Source organism: Silurus meridionalis, chromosome 23 (assembly GCF_014805685.1).
Source record: "Silurus meridionalis isolate SWU-2019-XX chromosome 23, ASM1480568v1, whole genome shotgun sequence".
NCBI lineage: Eukaryota > Metazoa > Chordata > Actinopteri > Siluriformes > Siluridae > Silurus > Silurus meridionalis.
The window spans coordinates 627,795-639,448 of NC_060906.1; the positions used below are offsets into that span (position 1 = coordinate 627,795).

The 11,654-nt window shown below is 42.8% G+C and overlaps 1 long non-coding RNA gene across 1 annotated transcript; it reads right to left on the reverse strand.

The window, feature by feature from the left end:
- Positions 1-374: 374 nt before the first annotated feature.
- On the reverse strand, positions 375-2,943 carry LOC124376921. The gene is made up of 3 exons (XR_006924006.1): positions 2,900-2,943; positions 1,741-2,349; positions 375-507 (listed from the first exon to the last, which is right to left on the reverse strand). It is a non-coding gene; the product is annotated as an uncharacterized LOC124376921 (long non-coding RNA).
- Positions 2,944-11,654: the final 8,711 nt, after the last annotated feature.

Genomic DNA, 11,654 nt, shown 5'->3' on the forward strand with positions numbered 1-11,654 from the left:
AGAAAGTGGTACCAGAGCTTCTTCTACACCATCGTAAACACCTTCATCCTACATCGGAAATCGCCTGCGCAAAGAATCAGACGCAAATGACACAGAAGCAGTTCAGAGAAAACTCAGTGAGGAACTTACTGTTTTAGTGCTTCCTGAATTTCCTCCATCCTCCTGAGGACACTTACATCAAGTCAAGTCAAGTTTATTTCTCTAGCGCTTTTCACAACAGACATTGTCTCAAAGCAGCTTTACAGAAATCAACAGTTAAGGTGAATCGTGTATTTGTCTGTGGCAAGGAAAAACTCCTTAGATGTTATGAGGAAGAAACCTTGAGAGGAACCAGACTCAAAGGGGAACCCATCCTCATTTGGGTGACATCAAGAGTTTGATCGGCAGTGTCTCAGCTTGTAATGTGTGATTAGGGCATGCTGGTTGGATGAGGAAAATCTACAAATCTTGCAACACCACCTCATTGATATGAAGTTGTGCTTCCACTCTACTTGCACTGTACTGATCCTGCAAATAAGAAAAAAAAACAATAAAGTCAAACTCCATCAAAGTACACATACACGTTAAACACAGAAATATTCACTGAACATCTTACTTACCAAATACAATGAGAAAAAAACACTATTTGTATGACTGGGTGATACATTGAATATTATAGTGATGATATTGCTGGCATTATGAAATTAAGCAACGCTGTAAATAAAGCTTTTATTAGCTGAAAATGTTTCTACATTTCATGATTCTTCAGGGCTTTAAAGATAACACAAATGACAAAAGTTTAATGATGTGATTATTAAACTAGAAAAAGTTGTGACGTTACATTAATGCAAGATCAAAACGCAAGTTAGCTATACAGAAGATACCGTTTACACGTGCTCAGGTATTTTTCTTAAACGATCAGTCATTTATTTTTAAATAAAAAAAATTAAAAATTAAAGACTGATCGTTTAAGAAACATAAGTCAATCAAGCATTTTTATAATATAAAAACAAATTAGAACTAAATGTTGTTGCAACCATGTATAAATAAAAATGCATATTTCTCATTAAACACAAATATGGCGTGTGGGCGGTGCTTCGAATATTACTGATCATTCTGTTTCTTTAATAAAAACGATAATGACATCCGATTAAGAACACGGTAAAAATTCACTTATGTATTCTGTTTTATCTGTTTATCAACATTAACTTACTATAGTCAAAGACGACTTCTCTTACTGCTCACGTCTCGACAGCAGCTCGCTGTCTTGTCTTTTAGTAATGGCCGGTCCAAGAACGAATCATTACGTCCAGAGTCAGATCCAGAGTCGGTTCTTTTGGACAGTTCGTTTCAATGAAACCATTAAAAAAAAAAATGTTCACCAGTTCTTTTACCTCCTCAAATAACGAAGTTGTTTCTATCGTCCCATGAAAATACAATCAAAGACATTTGTAATCATAACTTCAGTTCAATAATAATATCATCGTTATTTTGGAAAAGCACACATAGTGTTCTGATGGGCAAACAGATTTTTTCTTATAGTCTTATAAATTGAAAAACTAGTCTCCATTACCTTTTTACAGAGACGAGGATTAAGCTCATAAAGCTTCAACTAGAACATGCTCAGCACAGCGGGTGTTACTTCAGTGAACTGTATTCAGTATTAATGAAGTTCACAACATGTGATTGACTAAAATCAAAACGCGGATGGTGAGCGCTAACGAAACAAGTCTAAATTAACATTAAAGAAAGTATACTTACTCATTTCATTATTTGCAGTGAATAAAGTTCATCTGTAATCGCGGGCTCCTTCATCTTTTCTGGCATGATCAGCAACTTCCGGTGCAGAAAATGGCGGATGGCGTGTCTGTCTCAACTTCGTTAAAATATTACTTTATAATGACGAAGAGATTCTGGCACATGCGCATTACAGAGAAAATTGATAGAACCTATGTTTTGTTGTTATATGAACTGGTTATTTAAAGTTTTCCATTTCCCATCAAGTCGAGATTGTTAGAACTTTTCCAGTTGTGTAGTGAGGCACTGCAAGTTGACAGGACATGATTTTACTTGTTCACCTGACTAAAACTCTTAATCATTTTTAAAGTGTATTAATTTACTCTAACCTCTGGTATAACTGTTATTAATTTACTCTGACCTCTGGTATAACTGCTATTATTAATTTACTCTGATCTCTGGTATAACTGTTAATACTTTACTCTGACCCATGGTATAACTGATATATCAATTATTATTGTTTTTTATTATTATCATTATCATTATTATTATTATTATTATTATTATTATTATTATTATTATTAGCAGAAGCTGAAGTATGGGATTACACAACTGTTATTAATTTACTCTGACCTTTGGTATAACTGCTATTAATAATTTGCTCTGGCCTCTGGTATAACTGTTATTAATTTACACTGACCTCTGGTATAACTGCTATTATTAATTTACACTGACCTCTGGTATAACTGCTATTAATAATTTACTCTGACCTCTGGTATAACTGCTATTATTAATTTACTCTGACCTCTGGTATAACTGCTATTAATTTACACTGACCTCTGGTATAACTGCTATTAATGATTTATTCTGACCTCTGGTATAACTGCTATTATTAATTTACTCTGACCTCTGGTATAACTGCTATTAATTTACTCTGACCTCTGGTATAACTGCTATTATTAATTTACTCTGACCTCTGGTATGACTGCTATTTTTAATTTACACTGACCTCTGGTATAACTGCTATTACTTTACGCTGACCCATGGTATAACTGATATATCTATTATTATTGTTTTTTATTATTATCATTATCATTATTATTATTATTATTATTATTATTATTATTATTATTAGCAGAAGCTGAAGTATGGGATTACACAACTGTTATTAATTTACTCTGACCTTTGGTATAACTGCTAATTTACTCTGACCTCTGGTATAACTGCTATTATTAATTTACTCTGACCTCTGGTATAATGTCAGGCGCAAAGAATGTTCTGAGACTGATAGAATTCCAAAAAGGGCTTTTCTTTAATAAAAAAAGCAAAATGGGCAAGGCAGAAAACACAGACGGAACACACTGAAGCAAGTAAGCTGGGACACAACTATAACTGAGTAGTTTTGGGCAGTCCGGTAGGTTCATAAGCCTAAGCTGTAGAACGGACGGTGGGAATGTGGAAAAACAGGGTCTTTATAGTGTGGTGACTGATATGGACCAGGTGTGGATGATTAGTAAGTAGGTGAGCTGCTTGGAGTGATTGGAGGGGTTGGTGTGGGTGTGGCTGCTGGATCCCTGACAGTACCCCCCCCTCCAGGGGCGGCTCCCGACGCCCTGACCCTGCGCCTGGGACGACCCCGACCCCGGGGCGCAGGACGAAGTGGATGAGTGGCGTGGAATTCCTCCAAGAGCGCTGGATCCAATATGTCCTGCCGCGCCACCCATGATCGTTCCTCGGGGCCGTAGCCCTCCCAGTCCACAAGATATTCCAGGCCCCTGCCCCGACGCCGAGAGTCCAGCACTTCCCGTACCGAGTAGACCGAAGGCTGTTCCAACACCTCCGGCGGAGGGGCCTGACCGCCTGCACGTTGGGCGGAGATGGGGTATACGGTTTTAGAAGCGACACATGGAAAGTGGGGTGAATTGCATCGTGGTGGGAGTTCCAGCCGATAGGCCGCCTCGTTGATCCGCCTCGATCCTGAAGGGTCCGATATACCTGGGACTCAGCTTCCTGCAGGGGAGACGCAGTCGCAGGTCCTTAGTGGACAGCCAAACCCAATCTCCGGGGCTGTACGAGGGGGCCTCCAACCGCCGTGCATCCGCATGTCGCCGGATTTCCCTTATCGCCCTGCGCAATTGAGTGTGTGCGGCCTCCCAGGTCCTGAGACTCTCCCGAAACCAGTGATCTACCGCGGGTACATTGGACGGCTCATCAGACCATGGAAACAGTGGGGGTTGAAAACCTAACACGCATTGAAAGGGTGTGAGTCCTGTGGTGTCTTGGCGCAACGAGTTCTGCGCGTACTCCGCCCAAGGCAGAAACCGACTCCACTCCCCCTGGTCTTGGTGACAATACGTCCTCAAGTACCTCCCCAGCTCTTGGATCTTCCGCTCGGTTTGGCCGTTGGACTGGGGGTGGTAGCCGGACGACAGATTGACGGTCACTCCCAGCAGTTGGAAAAACGCCCTCCAGACATGTGAGGTGAACTGAGAGCCCCGGTCTGATACTATCTCCTCCGGGAGGCCAAAGTTGCGGAAGACATGGTGGAAGAGCGCTTCTGCTGTTTCCAGAGCCGTGGGGAGGCCTCGGAGAGGAACAAATCTGCAGGCCTTTGAGAACCGGTCGACGACCACTAGAATACAGGTAAAGCCCTCCGACCGTGGCAAGTCGGTCACGAAGTCAATGCCGATGTGTGACCATGGCCTCTGTGGAGTAGGCAGGGGGATGAGTTTGCCCACCGGTAAGTGCCGAGGAGTCTTTGAGATGGCGCAGATGTTACAGCCCCGGACAAACTCGGCCACCGTGTTGCTCATTCCTGGCCACCAGTACCGCCCCTGCACCAGACGTAGAGTCTGCCTTCTGCCCGGGTGCCCTGAGCCGGGGACTTCATGAACCGCCTTTAGTAAGGCCTGTTGACATTCTCGAGGAACAAAGGTTCGGTTCCTAGGACAACCAGGGGGTGCCGGTTCTCGTCGTGTGGCGTGCGAATAGCCTCGTCCAAATCCCAGACGATGGGGCTCAGAATGAGCGCGGAGGCAGGATGGGTCCGGCTCGGCGGGTTCCTCGGCCCATAGATCCTGGAGAGGGCATCAGCCTTACAGTTCCTTGTCCCTGGCCGATAGGTAATGCTGAAGTTAAACCGCGTGAAGAAGAGAGCCCACCGTGCTTGTCGTGGGTTTAGTCGCAGCTTCACGGAGGTACTGGAGGTTCTTGTGATCTGTGATTACTGTGAAAGGATGAGCGGCTCCTTCCAACCAGTGTCTCCATTCCTCCAGGGCCAGCTTGATGGCTAGGAGCTCTCTGTTCCCGATGTCATAGTTCTGTTCGGCCGGGGACAGTTTCTTGGAGAAATAGGCGAGGGATGGAGCCGCGGGGTTCCCGCCTGCTGAGAGAGGTGGCCCCTCACGCCTGTGGACGGCGATCCACCTCGACGACAAACGGGAGCTGGGGGTCTGGATGACGTAAAAGTGGGGCGGCACAGAACCTCTTGCGCAACTCCTCAAATGCCCGTTGAGCCTCTGGGGTCCAGGAGAGGGTCTTGGCTTTTCCCCGCAGAAGAGACGTAAGTGGAGCGGAAACCAGGCTGAAGCCTCCAATGAACCGGCGGTAGAAGTTTGCGAATCCGAGAAACCTCTGGAGCTCCTTTATTGAGGCGGGAACTGGCCAGTCCCGTACGGCAGCCACCTTCCTCTCATCCATCCTGATGCCTGCTGCGTCGATGACGTAACCCAGGAACTGTATCTCTGAACGGTGGAACTCACACTTAGGGAGGTTAAGATACAGTCGGTGTTTCCGAAGCAGTGCCAGGATCTGGGTGACGTGCTGACGGTGTTCTTGCAGCGACCTTGAGTAGACTAGGATGTCATCAATGTAGACAATCACAAACCGATGGAGGAAGGGGCGGAACACCTCATTCATGAAATTCTGAAAAACCGCCGGAGCAATGGAAAGGCCATACGGCATGACCCGATACTCATAGTGACCAGAGGGGGTAATGAACGCCGTCTTCCATTCATCGCCTTTACGGATACGCACCAGGTTGTATGCACTACGGAGGTCCAGCTTGGTGAAGATGCGGGCCTCACGTAGATCTTCTAGAGCTGCGGGGACCAGTGGAAGCGGATACGGACGGGAGATCAGTGCATTGAGGGCCCTGTAGTCGATGCAGGGGCGTAGTCCTCCGTCCTTCTTTGACACAAAAAAGAAGCTAGAAGCTGCCGGGGAGGAGGACTGGGTGATAAAGCCCTGGCGGAGGGCCTGTTGGATGTAGCTCTCCATCGCTTGGTGTTCTGGAGCTGACAGGGGATAAACCCGACCCTTAGGCAGTTTGGCCCCCGGTTTCAGATCAATGGCGCAGTCCCATGGCCGGTGTGGGGCAACAGAGTGGCTGCTTCCTCACTGAAGACGTCTGAGAAAGCCTGGTATTCCTGTGGGACGTCCACCTGAACAGGCTGGGGAGCTCCTTCCACCTGAGTAGCTGCCAGGGTCAGGGTCTTCTGGATGGGAGTCGGGAGGGAGTAAACACTTCTGCCGGCAGGCGGGCCCCACTCCAAGATGTCACACGGGTCCCAGGAACATATGGGGGAGTGCTTGGCCAACCAGGGACGACCCAGGATCACATCCACGGTCGAATCCTCCAGTACGAGAAGTTGTATCTCTTCTTGATGTAGGACCCCGACTTGGAGGACAAGAAGTGGTGTGCAGTACTTCACCTTGCCTTTTCCCAAGGGCCGTCCCTGAATGGTCTGAACAGCTAGTTCCTGAGATCCCCTCTGCCGGCGTAGCTGGAGGCGTTCTAGACACGCCTGGGAGATGAAGTTCCCCGCGGATCCAGAGTCGACTAGGGCAACCGCAGACAGAGAAAGAGCAGGGGTTACCAGGGTGACCATGAGCGTGGACAGGTGAGTGATGTCAGAGGAAAGCGTAACCGTACTCACCGTCCGACGAGGAGGCCTTACTGGACATTGGGCCACACGATGTCCTCCCTCACCGCAGTAGAGGCAAGCTCCAGCCGCCCACCGACGCTCCCTTTCCTGACGAGACAGCCGCTGTGAACCGAGTTGCATGGGTTCAGGTTCAGGAGCCGATGAGACTGCAGTAGTTGGAACTGATTCGACCTCTGGGGATTTGCAGGCCACCAGGTGCTGAGAAACGCGGATGGATCTCTGGATGAAAGCCTCAAGCCCCAGAGAATCATCATATGTGGCCATTGCCAGCCTGAGCTCCTGATTCAATCCCTTTCTGTATACAGCCAGCAGCGCTTTCTCGTTCCAGCCAGCAGATGCCGCCAGAGTGCGGAAGCGGAGGCTGTAACCCGACACACTGTCTCTTCCTTGGTGGATATTCAGCAGCTGATCGGCAGTCGACGTATCCCCGGGGGCGGTGCTGAAGACCTCGGTGAAGTGTCTCGTAAAGCGTATGTCGTCAGCGCCGGGCTTGCTGCGCCCAGAGCGCTCTAGCCCATGCTAGCGCTCTTCCGGTGAGCAGCGAGATCAGGAACGCAATCCCGTTCGTTCGGGAAGCTGTGAGGGTGCATCTCGATATAAAGGGAAACCTGGAGCAGGAATCCATGACATTCCGCCGCTTCTCCGGAAAAAGACGCCGGGAGAGCCATCGGGCTGCCGGAAGGTGGTGGAGCTTGGTTGGCGGTCGCCGGTCGGAACGCCTCCCGGAGCGCGGCGGTGAGCTCCCTCACGAACTCGGACATGGCAGCGGGCTGGTCCTCCATGTTGAGGTAACGCGGTTCTTTCTCTTGTTTTGTGTCGGTCCGTTCTTCTGTCAGGCGCAAAGAATGTTCTGAGACTGATAGAATTCCAAAAAGGGCTTTTCTTTAATAAAAAAAGCAAAATGGGCAAGGCAGAAAACACAGACGGAACACACTGAAGCAAGTAAGCTGGGACACAACTATAACTGAGTAGTTTTGGGCAGTCCGGTAGGTTCATAAGCCTAAGCTGTAGAACGGACGGTGGGAATGTGGAAAAACAGGGTCTTTATAGTGTGGTGACTGATATGGACCAGGTGTGGATGATTAGTAAGTAGGTGAGCTGCTTGGAGTGATTGGAGGGGTTGGTGTGGGTGTGGCTGCTGGATCCCTGACATATAACTCTTATTAATTTACTCTCACCTCTGGTATAACTGCTATTATTAATTAGCTCTGACCTCTGGTATAACTGCTATTAATGATTTATTCTGACCTCTGGTATAACTGCTATTAATTTACTCTGACCTCTGGTATAACTGTTATTAATTTATTCTGATCTCTGGTATAACTGCTATTATTAATTTACTTTGACCTCTGGTATAACTCTTATTAATTTACTCTGACCTCTGGTATAACTGTTATTAATTTACTCTGACCTCTGGTATAACTGCTAATTTACTCTGACCTCTGGTATAACTGTTATTAATTTACTCTGACCTCTGGTATAACTGCTATTATTAATTTACTCTGACCTCTGGTATAACTGCTATTAATGATTTATTCTGATCTCTGGTATAACTGTTATTAATTTACTCTGACCTCTGGTATAACTGCTATTAATTTACTCTGACCTCTGGTATAACTGCTATTATTAATTTACTCTGACCTCTGGTATAACTGCTAATTTACTCTGACCTCTGGTATAACTGCTATTATTAATTTACTCTGACCTCTGGTATAACTGCTATTAATTTACTGACCTCTGGTATAACTGCTATTATTAATTCTGACCTCTGGTATAACTGCTATTAATGATTTATTCTGACCTCTGGTATAACTGCTATTAATTTACTCTGACCTCTGGTATAACTGTTATTAATTTATTCTGATCTCTGGTATAACTGCTATTATTAATTTACTTTGACCTCTGGTATAACTGCTATTATTAATTTACTCTGACCTCTGGTATAACTGTTATTAATTTACTCTGACCTCTGGTATAACTGCTAATTTACTCTGACCTCTGGTATAACTCTTATTAATTTACTCTGACCTCTGGTATAACTGCTATTATTAATTAGCTCTGACCTCTGGTATAACTGCTATTAATGATTTATTCTGATCTCTGGTATAACTGTTATTAATTTACTCTGACCTCTGGTATAACTGCTATTAATTTACTCTGACCTCTGGTATAACTGCTATTATTAATTTACTCTGACCTCTGGTATAACTGCTAATTTACTCTGACCTCTGGTATAACTGCTATTATTAATTTACTCTGACCTCTGGTATAACTGCTATTAATTTACTCTCACCTCTGGTATAACTGCTATTATTAATTAGCTCTGACCTCTGGTATAACTGCTATTAATGATTTATTCTGATCTCTGGTATAACTGCTATTAATTTACTCTGACCTCTGGTATAACTGCTATTATTAATTTACTCTGATCTCTGGTATAACTGTTATTAATTTACTCTGATCTCTGGTATAACTGCTATTAATGATTTATTCTGATCTCTGGTATAACTGTTATTAATTTACTCTGACCTCTGGTATAACTGCTATTATTAATTTACTCTCATCTCTGGTATAACTGTTATTACTTTACTCTGACCCATGGTATAACTGATATATCAATTATTATTGTTTTTTATTATTATCATTATCATTATTATTATTATTATTATTATTATTATTATTATTATTATTATTATTATTATTATTATTATTATTATTATTATTATTAGCAGAAGCTGAAGTATGGGATTACACAACTGTTATTAATTTACTCTGACCTTTGGTATAACTGCTATTAATAATTTGCTCTGGCCTCTGGTATAACTGCTATTAATAATTTACTCTGATCTCTGGTATAACTGTTATTATTTTACTCTGACCTCTGGTATAACTGTTATTATTAATTTACTCTGATCTCTGGTATAACTGCTATTAATTTACTCTGACCTCTGGTATAACTGCTATTTTTAATTTACACTGACCTCTGGTATAACTGCTATTTGACCCATGGTATAACTGATATATCTATTATTATTGTTTTTTATTATTATCATTATCATTATTATTATTATTATTATTATTATTATTATTATTATTATTGCTGAAGTATGGGATTACGGTCAAAAGTGGAGTCACACAGTATAATGGGGATTCTGGGGCTGGTTCTTCCTACAGTCTATCAACATGATCCGTGAGTCAGACATGTCTTGTGTCACTGTGGTGAAATCATGTCATTTACATTCGGTTTGACAGCAACTTCATTCAGTTTCTATTTATGGTCTCTGGTGTGATACTGTACCTCCTTTGCAAGAAGTTTTGATTTGGAGCATAGGTCCTGCTTTAAATTTTCAAAAGTGGATTTTAGTTCCTTTGGGTAGTGAAGATCTAATGCGTACACCAGGCCCATCAGGTTCAGAAAAGCATTAGGTGATGCATTACCACTTCTTCCTCAATCACCAGGGGAACATCATTGTAGAATGCTGAGAGAGGTTCCATCACATATTCCACAACCACAAGAATTTCAATCACCAAACCCTGAATCACATCCTCTTCATGGTCACTGGGCTTTATAGAATGTAAACAAAACAAGGTATTATTATTTAAAAGCAATTACACAAATATGGTCCCAGTCCCCTGCAAATTGAGAGATCTAATGGTCAGTTTTCCCTGGTTTTGCCTTCCATGTTTTAGCTTACCTCACATATCTTCATGAATTTTTGGGAGTCTCTATGTACTATGGCAGACCCAGCAATTCTGCTGTCCTCATCTTTTGTTTTGTTGTCTGTAAAATATATAATGGTTAAAGTACCATTTTTATTCTTTCAATCCTTTGGTTTTCTTTATCATTTTTTCCCCTCCCTCATTCTTCGATGCTTTTGAAAAAATGAAAATTTGCACACTTACACTTGTATACTTTTATTGTAAATAAATCAACAATGATGTGTTTGTTAACGTTTTGTTCACCAAAATAAGATTTAATAGTGTAACACACTCATGTCACTTAAATCAGGGGTGTCTAATCCTGCTCCTGGAGAGGAAGCAGGTAGAGTTTAACTCAAACCTGGTTCAACACACCTGCCTAAAAGTATGAAGTGATTCTGAACACCTTAATTAGCAGATTTGGTGTGTTTAATTGGGGTTGAAGCTAAACTTTGCAGGATCTTGGCTCCCCAGGAGCAGGATTGAGTATCCATGCCTTAAATTCATTGGGGATGTAATAACAATTTAAAGATTTTAAAGGATAGGTTACCAAAGATAATTGTTATTTACTCACCAACATGCCACTCCAAACACATGCAAAATTTTCATTCCATAAAATTTAAATGAATAGTGCCTAGGCTGATTAGCTCTAAAAAGCAAAGAATTCTTTAAAAGTAGTGGATCACTCATGTTGCCATTTTATTAAACATTTCTTTAAGATAACTTTGTGTAATAAACCAATCATATCAATTTTTATGTTACAATGACATAATACCTCAAACCTCAGTTGTTCTTGTGTCACAACATTTGATCAAAAGAACCAATGAGGTTTGATATTAATCTAGTAGCTAATACAAACTTTATTCTAAACAAAGACTGACATTTTATGTTTTCATCATACAAAGAGAATGTATGTTTACAATGTTTACTAAATGTGCATACACAATCTTTATAGCTGCATGGGAGTGGACAGTGACTTGCCTGATGGCAGTGTCTCAGCTTGTAATGTGTGATTAGGGCATGCTGGTTGGATGAGGAAAATCTATAAATCTTGCAACACCACCTCATTGATATGAAGTTGTGCTTCCACTCTACTTGCACTGTACTGATCCTGCAAATAAAAACCAATAAAGTCAAACTCCATCAAAGTACACATACACGTTAAACACAGAAATATTCACTGAACATCTTACTTACCAAATACAATGAGAAAAACACTATTTGTATGACTGGGTGATACATTGAATATTATAGTGATGATATTGCTGGCATTATGAAATTAAACAACGCTGT